The sequence below is a fragment of the Silene latifolia genome, chromosome X (assembly GCF_048544455.1).
Source record: "Silene latifolia isolate original U9 population chromosome X, ASM4854445v1, whole genome shotgun sequence".
NCBI classification, from domain to species: Eukaryota; Viridiplantae; Streptophyta; class Magnoliopsida; order Caryophyllales; family Caryophyllaceae; genus Silene; species Silene latifolia.
In genome coordinates, this window is record NC_133537.1 from 61,799,252 (window position 1) to 61,807,369 (window position 8,118).

The window sequence follows — 8,118 nt, forward strand, 5'->3', positions numbered from 1 at the left end:
TCGAGTAGAGGCCACTCAATCGAGTATGTCCCATACTCGATCGAGTACGGCAAGTTCAGCGATAAGTTATAAATCGTGAAGTTGTAAACCCAAATCAGTTTCTTTTTCATTTCTCCCAAAACCTAATCGATAATACACCTTCTCTCCCACCACCCTTCAACATTTTGAGATCCCTCACAGTTGGAGACACCTTGGGGACGGAGACTTGAGTCGGGTCGCGGTCTTGTCGCAGGAATGTCGAGCATAGGTAAGTCATCATCATCATACCTAGGTTTCTTTGTGGTTATGGTTGTTAGTAATAGGGTTTTCTCTACTGGTTGTGATAGGTGTTGATGGAGGTTGTCTAGTCTTCATATGGATGTATGCGGTGTTGCTGCTAATTGCTAAAGGTAGGTTTTCCTACTCAGTACTGTTGATTGGTTGTCATATGTGGTGTGTAGTATCGTTGATTTGCGTGATAGTATCATTGTGTTTGTGTGTGGGGTGCGTCCCTGGCTTAGTGGGGTCATTGTCGGGGATGGCTTCACACCCTTGATTCGCCCCTTGTGGTTCCCATCACAAGGAGGATGTGCACATTAATGGACATGGGTTATTCGCTCTATGGTTTTGAGCGGGGTTTAGGTGGTAAGCCTGCGGTCTCCATTGGCGGTGTGGAATATCTGTTGCGATGGATATTCTGGCAGGACTTTACCTTCGGGTTAGTCAGGTGCTTGATTGGTTTTTGGAGTTGGAGATTGGTGTGATGTGTTGTACCATGTGTTGTATGTTGTTCTTCAGTTACTGACCTTGTGTGGTGTTGTCTGTGTTTCTTTCTTGTTATGTGTCTGCCGTGATCCATTATGGTGAGTAGTCAGTCTTAACAGGTGTTGATATGTGGAGCTTATCTGGGTGCGTTGGAGGGACGAGTCTTTTACCGAGTCTTGGCATGGAGTAGTCTCACCGTATTTGTTTTATTCATCAGTTCTGCCTTTCTTTTGTTGAGTTAAACTTGTAATAAATTTTAATAGTTCTTTTATTGACATTATAATATACTATTCCTCAGGCAACCGAGATAGTAATGTCCGTATCTGCTAGGGAAGGTCTTGTTAAGACTCCTTGGTAGATAGGGGTGTTATAGAGATGACTCTGGATGAGGTTGCCAGAATGAGTGAGCAACAAGATGCGCTCATACAGGCACTCAAGAACATGGGGAAAGGAGAGGAGAAACCGGTGGATGCATCACAGTTGAGCACCACCATTTCTTGCTTCAATCCCTCTTCTTATGAGGGCACTGGGGAGCCAAAGCGGTTTGATAGTTGGCACCGTGAGATGAAGAGTGTGTTAGAGGTAGTGAAGTGTCCGGAAGAGATGACGGTAAAGCAGGCTGCGTTCTACATAAGGGGTGAGGCTGGGGTATGGTGGCAGGATGAGAAAGAAGAGGCCCAGGCTTACTATGGGGACTTGGGTCAGACTGCCATTCCATAGACACGTTTCAAGAGTGCTATGAGAGATCACTTTGTGCTAGAGCACATTCGCCATAAGCCGAGGGTCGAGTTTGATTCCTTTTCTATCGCTGATAGTATGACTGTCACCGAGTACTACCACCGGTTTATTGAGCTATCGTGGTACACAGAGAATATGCAGCTGAGCCAACGGAGTTTGGCTTTTTGTTTGAGAAGGGGTTAGTACCGAGGATCGGGGATAGACTACCAGCTGGGGTACTCACGGATCTGAAAAAGGTTTATGCTAGGGCGGGGCACACTGAGAAACTAGTGGACTTGGCCAAGGAGGCTAAGGAAAAAGTGCTGAAAAGAGGAAGGCAGAGAGTGAGGGTAGAAATCAGTCGGGCCACAAGAGGAGTAACTACAATCAAGTTAGGACCTTTTCTAGGGGCTCTAGCTATGGAGGGGGATCTCGGACTTGGGGAAGAAGAGGCGGCCCGAGTACTAGCGATAACTCCAACCTTACGTGCTTCAACTGCGGCGGTACGAGACACAAGTGGTATGAGTGTACGAGTCCCATCAGCATCTGACATACCAGGGGTTGGGGAGTTTGGTGACGTTTTTCAAGATGAGATACCGAGGTTACCTCCTAAGACGGACATTGAGTTTAGTGTTGATCTCAAACAAGGTACAAGACCTATATCTAAATCACCGTACCGGATGGGACCTAAGGAGTTGGAAGAGTTGAAGAAGCAGCTGAATGAGTTGCTAGACAAGGGATACATTCGACCTAGTGTATCACCATGGGGTGCACCAGTTTTGTTTGTGAAAAATAAAGGTGGGAGTATGAGGTTGTGCATCGACTATCGGGAGTTAAACCATGTCACCGTAAGAACAGGTATCCTTTGCCAAGGACTGATGATCTTTTCGACCAGCTGAGTGGCGCAGGAGTGGTTTCTAAGATTGATTTGAGGTCGGGTTATCACCAGTTGAGGATAGCAGATGAGGATATTCTAAAGACAGCTTTTCGGTCGCGGTATGGTCACTGTGAATATGTGTTGATGCCTTTTGGGTTGACTAATGCACCGACAGTTTTCATGGATCTTATCTACCGGATTTTTAGCTCGTTTTTGGATAGGTTTGTGGTCATCTTTATTGATGACATTTTGGTCTACTCTAAGACTAAGGAGGACCACGAGGAGCACCTAAGTTTAGTACTGCAGACCTTACAAGATAATCAGTTCTATGCTAAGCTATCTAAGTGCGAGTTCTGGTTAGAGAAAATGGCTTATCTAGGCCATGTGATCTCAAGAGATGCAGTGTCTGTGGATCCTAGTAAGATTGAGGCGGTGTCGAACTGGGAAGAACCAAAGAATGTTTCTAAGATTCGGAGTTTCTTGGGTTTAGCTAGCTACAACAGGAGGTTCGTGAAAGATTTCTCTAAGATCGCTAGGCTTATGACAGCTTTGGTAAGAAAAGAGACCAGATTTCACTGGGACGAGAGTTGTAAAACGGCGTTCCAAACCCTGAAGGAGCGTTTGACCACATCTCATGTTCTAGCTCTACCTGAGGAAAGTGAGAACTTTGAGGTATATACCGATGCTTTAAAGAATGGTTTGGGTTGTGTCTTGATGTAGAATAGGAAAGTGATCGCGTATGCTTTAAGGCAGCTGAAGCCGTACGAGGAGAACTATCCTACTCATAATTTGGAACTGGGTGCAGTGGTTTTTGCTTTGAAGATTTGGAGGCACTATCTTTATGGGGCGACCTTTAAAGTGTTTTTGGATCATAAGAGCTTGAAGTACATCTATACACAGAAAGAGTTTAACATGCGTCAGAGGCGATGGATGGAGTTGATTGGAGACTACGATATGGAGATCATCTATCATGAGGGGAAATCTAATGTGGTGTCATATACCTTGAGTAGAAAGAGTGTACATTTGTTGTGCACTGCTATGTCGTTGATAAAGCCGAGGGATGAGATGACTAAGATGAGGATCCATATGATTCCAAAGGGCAATGCCATCGGTGACTTGAATATCGAACTTGACTTGTATGTGAAGGAAAAGTAGATCTATATACTAACATATTCATATATGTTTTAAGCTAATTTGTCATAAAATTAAATGGTGATCTTATGCATGCAAACAATAAACAATTTAAAGAAGAAATCATCATCTTACATTGTGATTTTCGGATCAATAGGGCACAAGAGAGTTCTCCTACTCTCTTGTTCTTGAGCTCTCATTAAATGGATGAACAAAGAGGATACAAGTATAGTATCCCTCCCAAGGAATAATACCTAAAATATACCCTTAATAAAAATTAATATTATTAATACTAGAATAATATTAACTTAAATAAAAGACCCAAAAATTATTTTTGGTCCTCTTGGATTTCGGTCAAGAGGAGGAAGAAGAAGGAAGAATTATTTTATCTCTCTAAAATATTTTTGAATGATAGAATGAATAAATTGAATCACACACTAATGCATGTAGTGAATGATCAATTTTTAAGCAAAATACCCTTTGTTCTTTTCAAGGGGAAACCGGGTAGGAGGGTGGAGGAAGGCCAATGCATGAGCTTGGTGCTCTTCCACAAGAGGCACTAGGTATGCATGCCTAGTTATAGAAAAATAATCATATCTTCCACTAACTTAATTAACATTATATGACTTGTTAATCACACCCAATATTTCGGTCCATTTGAGGATAAAATGGATTTCATTTTATCTTTGTCAATTTGTCACATGTCATGTAAAATTGTTATGTATTTTTAACATTTTAAAAATCAACGTATTAATAAAAATACGTCATATACAAAATTGACTTGGTAATTCACAATTACTTGTACCAAACTAATTTACCAATTATAAATTACAACATCTTGTATTTATAATAAATTATTCATTCAATTTCAATTGTTTCCTTAAACAATAATTTCATCCAAGTAATAAAACAATTCGATTACTTAGACCGTATCTTATTTAATCAGATTATAATGAGATACGTAAATTTACTTCCAAAATTGTCCGTCAATTATTTTTAATTAACTCGTAACGTTATACGATTAATTAAATGATCAATTAAGAGTATTATCCTTTAGGTATGACCTAGGGGATCAACTGATCACCACCGTCGCACGACAGTAATGTCAAACTCTAGTCAACCAATCATTACCGATATGTGTTGACCAGTTGACAGTAAAAATACTTCCCAATTGTATTCTTTAAAATGAGACTTAAACATGTGATCATCATGATCAACAGTTGTGATCGCATTATTGTCGGAGGACACATATTCAAACAATCTCCCACTTGTCCTCGACAAGTGTGCGTCACCAATTCTCTTGTCCTATTACTATCTCCCACTCAATGCAAGGTGTCTTTCAGGTCGTACTTGCAAGTGATCATATCGAGAGTGGTTTCCTCGATCTGGAGAATAACTGATTGGCCGAATTTATCTATCATAGATACCTTCCGAGCGTGGCCACGCATTTCCAGTTCATTACTCCTCGAGTGGCCCTGAGATATTGTTATAACCCTGACTAGGGGTGGACAATTCCTATCGCACTCATTCCCTTCAACTAGCCACAGTCATCATAACCCAAAATATGCCCATTTGACCCCATTTACGAAGGTCGTAGTAACACAAATCAAAGTTAATCTGAAACTGTGCCATCTTAGGTGAATAGTCTTTAGTCAAAAGAATTGACTCATTAGAATACTATAGCAGCTCTTGCCACGACCAGGCTATATAAATTTGCCAGAACTCTATAAGCGGTCATAAGGCCCAGCAAAATGTTCCTAACAGTCCGCCTATGTGATCGATTAGTCATTCTCATATGACTCTATGGTATTTGAACTTACCATCAATCGCATCACACTCTAGTCACTTCGAGACGTCACCTCATACAAGTGACTATGGGCAAATATAATGTTAATCCGCGTTCACTTTAACGGGGTTCAATTGTCTCCACAACCCGTTTGGATGTAACAATGTATAAAGAAAGATAAAAGACAAAAGCGATTGTGAACATGAACAAATCAACACTTTTATTTCATTTCAAAATCTAACAAAAACTCGGTACACGTTTAAGTCCCATGGACGCAACATGTCCATCATGCTTGGCCTGCGATAAAGGCTTGGTAAGCGGATCGGCTATGTTGTCATCCGTCCCAACCTTACAAATCGCAATTTCCTTTCTCTCAATGAAATCTCTAATTACATGATATTTTCTAAGTACATGTCTAGATCTATTACTAGACTTTGGCTCCTTAGCTTGGAAGATCGTCCCACTATTATCACAATAGAGAGTGATGGGATCATTGGCGGTAGGTACTACTCTTAGACCTTCCGTGAATTGCCTGATCCCCACAGCTTCCTTGGCAGCTTTTGATGCTGCAATGTACTCAGCCTTCGTTGTTGAATCCGCGGTCACAGCTTCCTTGAAGCTTCTCCAGCTAACGGCACCACCATTGAGCATGAAAATGAAACCAGCTTGTGATTTCATGTCATCTCTATCTGTTTGAAAACTTGAATCCGTGTATCCATTAACACGGAGTTCGGTGTCTCCTCCGAACACTAAGATAGAATCCTTAGTCCTTCTCAAGTACTTAAGGATGTTCTTGACAGCAATCTAGTGACTCTCACCTAGATTTCCTTGATATCTACTCGTCATGCTCAAGGCATACGAGACATCAGGGCGTGTGCATATCATAGCGTACATGATTGATCCAACAACGGAAGCGTAAGGGATCATCTTCATGCGTTCAACATCATGGGGTTCGGAGGGAGATTGAGTCTTTCTCAATATAGTCCCAGTTACCATAGGTACCAAACCCCTTTTAGATTTGTCCATGCTGAACCGTCGAAGAATTTTATCAACATAAGATTCTTGACTTAGTGCCAATATCCTCTTAGATCTATCTCTATGAATCCGGATACCTAATATGCGTTGTGCTTCTCCTAAATCCTTTATTTGGAAGTGGTTACCTAACCACTTCTTAATAGAAGACAACATTGGAATATCATTTCCAATGAGTAGTATGTCATCGACATACAAGATTAGGAACACAACATTGCTCCCACTAAATTTCATGTATAAACATGGTTCCTCAACACTTTTAGTGAAACCATTTTCCTTTATAACATGATTGAATCGATGATTCCAACTTCTAGATGCTTGCTTAAGACCATAAATGGATCTCTTAAGGTTGCACACTTTGTTAGGATTTTTAGAATCAATAAAACCTTCGGGTTGTATCATGTACACCTCCTCTTCTAAATGCCCATTTAGAAAAGCGATTTTGACATCCATTTGCCATATTTCATAATCATGAAATGCGGCGATCGCTAACAAAATCCGTATGGATCTTAGCATGGCTACGGGGGCGAAGGTCTCATCATAATGGAGACCTTGGACTTGGGTAAATCCTTTTGCCACTAGCCTAGCTTTGTAGACATCGTCATGTCCTTCTATGCCATTCTTGACTTTGAATATCCATTTGCATTGAAGCGGTCTTGCCCCTTTAGGCAAATCTACCAAGTCCCAAACTTGGTTTTCATGCATAGAATCCATTTCGGACTTCATGACTTCAAGCCATAAGGAGGAATTTGGACTAGAGATTGCAGTCTTTTAGGTGGCGGGCTCGTCACTTTCTATAAGCAGGGCCGTGTGGGAGATTTCGGTGGCCCTGTGCGACATCTCGAAAAGGGGCCTTTTTCCTTAGCCAATATGGACTAGTAATACATATAATTTTTTTGAAAGAATATATATTTTTTACGATAATGCAAAAAAAAAAATTCTTAAGCTTGGACCTTAACCATTACTAAAATACTCGAAATATTGCTCGAAGAGTGAAATGTAAAACCACAATCGATGAATAAATTATCTAAAAACGAAAATATTGCCTATGGTATGGTGCATCCAGGGCCTTCCTAATATTTTAAAATTTAAATTATTGTTTCATAGAAATATAGAGTATAATATTAATAAGGGCCTACTTTATAATTTAAATTTTAAAATAAGTACTTGATTTTTTTTAGAAACAACTACCGATATTTTTTGTGCAACATCGTAAATGTAGGCCCTTATTAACAGTACACCTTAAAAATATAAAAACATTTTTTTTAATAAACAACAAGTCCTTTTATGCTAATAATCTAGAAAACGGTATATGAAGATATTAATGTATGCTTCCTAAATAGAACATGTATTTGGAATTGCTTCATTGGCTAAGTATATGCATTTCACTCGAAAGTCTAAGGTTCGATTCTTGTCATTGCACTTTTTCTTGATTTAAAAGAAAAAAAAAATAAGTTAAAATTGTAGCAAAGGAGGTTCGAACTTGAGTCTCTGCTATGGATGATACCTACAAATACCATTGAGATACCAGGGACTTCTTGCTTGATACCTGCGTTAGTGCTATATATTATAACCCACAATGACTAGATTGGGCCCCCAAAAATTGGGCGGCCCTGTTCCGTCGCACGGGTTATACACCCACTCAGCCGACCCTGTCTATAAGGAATACATCGAGTGTTCCATCTTCTTCGATAAGTCCCACATATCGATCGGGATGGCGTATAACTCGGCCCGTTCTTCTAAGTGGAGGAGGGACAACCGCGTTAGATGACGAAGGAACATCTTCTTGCGTCTCTACCTCGGTTTGTGGCTCTTGAACTTCATCAAGTTC